Raw genomic sequence first — 4,441 nt, 5'->3', positions numbered from 1 at the left:
AAATAACTTATTATACATCGCTTCCAAACACAAAACACTTAAAACTAACTAATCTATGATGCTAATGGCTGAGGATGTTGCTTGGCTGCTATCCGCTGATGGAGACTGCTTTGCTCAGCTGAAGAAGGCCGCTTTGTAGCTCTTTTCATCATGGTGCATCTGGGCCAGGGCTGCTTGCAAGGCTCACAGACACGCTGCTGTTGACGAAGAGGGCTCAAGCGGCTGATGATGCAGGGAATTTGACGCCGTTTTCCCTCGTTGGAGCCAGGGTCTTGCCCGATACACTCGTCCGTGGGCCAAGTTCGCTGGCGGATGCAGTTGGTCGGGAGTACATCGGGAGCCATGACTTCGCAATCCGGGTGTTTCTGCTCTTTTCTTCACTGGCTTGGCTTTGGCAGCATCCTCTTTCTACTGCTTATTATTATACTTTTGTTGAGCGCCACCAGAGGCAAGCCTCTGGATGTTTCTTCCTCGCCGTTTCCTATTCCGGTGTTTGGATCTCAGGGTTGTGTGTCCGGGTGAAAGAAATTCCACCTGCTTCTTGATTCCAGACGATCAAAATCAAGAAGCGTAGTCCCACGTTGACTGGGGCCACTTATCACTCCCCTCCATTTTGGTATGTGTGGATTTTTCTCAACTGTCACTTTTATTTTTAGTTTTCTTTTTTTATCGTCTGTATTTTAGGATTTGGAGGTAAATAATTGATACACCGGAATTATGATGGAAAGCGGCGAGTTTATTTACGTTAATATACACTATATGGTTACATTTTTTATCATTTAATTCTACGGAGCGCAAAATGTACGCGTTCGCGATTTTACTGCTTGTCGCGATCTGCCCGCCAAAAAAAAAAACCGTTGGACTCGCGAGCTGTGCACAATGCGACGTTGCCATACGTGTTTTTTTTGGACAATGTTGCCGGTCAGATATTATTTATTAGTGGTATTATACATTATTTAATTATTTTCGCAATCAGCCGTTATTATTTGTTGGCTTTGATACCGATTCGGGCGTCTCCAGGTACACAAAGACACACCCAAATGGGGACCATACGGGGGTGTCACACTAGGTACCACCTACTTGGAGAAAGTTTTGTTTGTTATACAAACTCTTTCAGTGTTGTTCAATTTGTTGCAGAAAATGGCACTTGTGACACATTATAACTTGATTTAGCGATTTTGATAGGGAAACCTCAGAAGGCTCACAGCTTTGATGGATTGCTTTTTACTTTTTTATGTTATCTGCTATAGTCTAAGTAGGTAGGGGTAAATGTGCCGCAGAGGTGGACATGAGATTTTACAACTTTCTTTTTAGATCAAACCAAACCTAACCTAACATAACATAACCTAACCTAACCTACCCCAACCTAATATTACTTCATATAATCTTAGTTAAGTTTGTGATAATGGTGTATCAAAATGTACCTATGAAAATTTCAAATTTTCAATTAACGATTAATGGATCGAAAAGCCGATGCGCCGACAGAAAAAGGTATTTATTATAATTTTCCACATGGAATAAACTGTTTTCGTAAAAAAATATATAAAAACTCGTGTCCACCTCTGCGGCACAATTACCTATTTTTTTAAGGGTGGCATTTTGAATTTAATAAATTTATATAGGTACTGTCATCTCCCGTCAAAATGCGTTGGTGTGAGATGCATTTTTCTTGCTTGTTTTTCGTTTATTTTCGCAATCAACCCTTACTAGGTATTTGTCGGCTTGATACTGATTCGGGCTCTAGATCTACAGCAGTGTTGCCAACCGTACTATAATTATAGTATTTGTACTATAATTTAGGTCCGTGTACTATGTACGATAAAAAATAGGTATAGTACGCCCAAAATACTTTAATTTTAAATATCGGGGAAAATATGTAATAAGTACTAAAATTTCGATATTTCTGTTAGATAAATTGGTGCAAAGTACTATAGTTTCACATAATAAGAAGATTAGGAGAACTTGGAAAAAAAATGCTCGAAAAACGTATAAAAAATCCCTTGACTTTGGTTTAAAATGTAATTTCTTGGGTTAGCATTTTTAGTCGGGAGAGGTACCTAAATAAAAAGGGGTCTCTGAGTTTCTCAAATTCTCCGTTATTTTTTCTGAGAAACAAAAAACCTATACCTTTTCAACAGATGACAACGCGTACTATATGTTTTCCCCAAATACTATAATTTTGGAGGCTCTGTACTATAATTCCACTTTGAAAAGATGGCAATACTGATCCACAGAGTCATCCCCAAATGGGGACCGTTGGGGGTGTAACAGTACCTATCATCGTTCTGTCGACTATTTTTTCACCCACATTTATTTATTAATGATCAAAATAGCAGATCTATCCTAATTTCATTTATTATTTCCTGTTACTGCTCTAGGTACTGTCATTCATTTGAATGATATAGGTACCCAGTTTAAATTCGTCCGGTGTATTATTATCATTGTTAAAATTTATTTTATTTGATTTATTTCAATATTTTTGTATCTAATAGTAAAAACAGTAGGTACCTATGTTTCTAGAATTTAATTTATTTTTTCTGCATTACGTTTCCCAGTACAATTTTTGGATTCTTTAGCTCAGCTACCTACCCTCAGTACCCCGCAAATCAATTATGCTGTAATCTTTTGCCGTTACACATAAAATGCACTTGTAGAACCATTTGTTTGAAACTCAAAGCATGTACCTACATGTACACACCTGTAATCATTCCAAACCAATAAAATGTAGTTTGAACAGTCCACACCGTAAAATTTTGCATTTTTAATCAAAACAACATTCCACGAAACTACACGTCTATACTGCCAATGAAAGAGTAATACCTACAAACTTCGAATACATGACCGCACCTGCTTGTTTGTCAGTACCTAGGTAGGTACCTACACATATGATGGTTTGCATCCGCGGAGGAATACAAAAACATAAATCATTTAAAATGTTTTATACCTACCGACAAGTAAACCGTTTTACACAATGTTTATTTTATTAATTGTTTGCTAGTGTTTTAAGTTTGAGACTTTCACTCTAGATAATTAATTTAGCCTTTTTTTATTTTTAGGCTGCACTAGTGTCTGTACCTTATTCTTTTGAGAAAGGTGTCTGCAATGAGCTCCAAACGTCGAAAAACGACGGAGATTGGTGAAGGATATTGGGCTCATTAACCGTCGTGTTGACCTCCACATTGCAGTGGGTCTATTCTATACTTATCGACCGCTAAAGTGATAAAGTGATAGATATTATCAAACTTAGGGTAGGTTTGTATAAAAGTATTAGCACTTATTGCAACAATTACAACCAACGTACTGTAATTGTTGCAATAAGTGCTATATTGGAACAGCAGCAAGAGAGGTGCTGTTAAAATGTAGTGCTTATTGCAACAATTACAATCAACGTATTGTAATTGTTACAATAAGTGCTAATTGTATGATACAAACCTACCCTAAGTTTGATAATATTTATCACTTTATCACTTTAGCGGTCGATAAATACAGAATAGACCCACTGAAGTCGGTATCATGATCGAAATAGGTATCTAGTATTCTTACTGACTAAATTTAATTACTTGTCTTATTATTGAACTTTATTCTCGGAAGAAATTAAGAAAATAAAACTTCATAGTCTACTTAGGTACATATTTTATATTGAATATTATTATCTATTCTTGAATCCCTCGGCGATTCCCTTGTATCAAGGCTAACATCTAAATTATAGTTACGCCTCTGATAAGTAGGTAACTACCTACCTATTATTTTACTCTTCTTATAATTGTATTGTTTTCACTACTTACCTACAGGCATTAATTAATTGAGCAACCTAGATACATACCTAATCATAATGCTATCAGTGATTATTACCGCTGGATTTATTTTTTATTTTTATTAAATAAAGATTTCTTTAAAGTCCATGAAATAGGTACGCCCCTGTCTGTGATAATATAAAAATCCATGTAACATTATTTAAAACAGCTTCAGCCGTGCCCATTATCATGTTGGAAGAAATGAAACAGCATCGAACTTGCCGGCACTTTTAACTCTGAAAGAAACCTCATACAATTAATATACCTAGTAAACTAATGAAAATTAAATAATAACGCATTGTAGCGTAATTTAAGCACTACGATATATTATGTACATAAGTATTTGTACTCAGCCAGTACGGGACGTTTAAATTTAAATATTTGAATATGATTTTATTTTAATATTTTGAATCCGAAGAAACTTAAAATATCACTTTCAAAAGCAAGCATCTCTTGCATAATATACGTATGCAAATAGGTTTTTAATATAAACGATGTTTTAATGAATTATTAAATCGAACCCATGTTATGTACCTATATTATATTGTATTATAATCTTTATTGTATAATAGAATAAATAAGGAGAGCTCGCCGGCCCCCACTCTGGCAGTCGCGGTATATTGATTGCTAGAGGCAGCTAGAGGGGT

The sequence above is a fragment of the Rhyacophila brunnea genome, unplaced genomic scaffold (assembly GCF_057557595.1).
Source record: "Rhyacophila brunnea isolate RB1 unplaced genomic scaffold, BYU_Rbru_1.0 scaffold_3, whole genome shotgun sequence".
NCBI lineage: Eukaryota > Metazoa > Arthropoda > Insecta > Trichoptera > Rhyacophilidae > Rhyacophila > Rhyacophila brunnea.
This window is presented reverse-complemented; position numbering follows the sequence as displayed.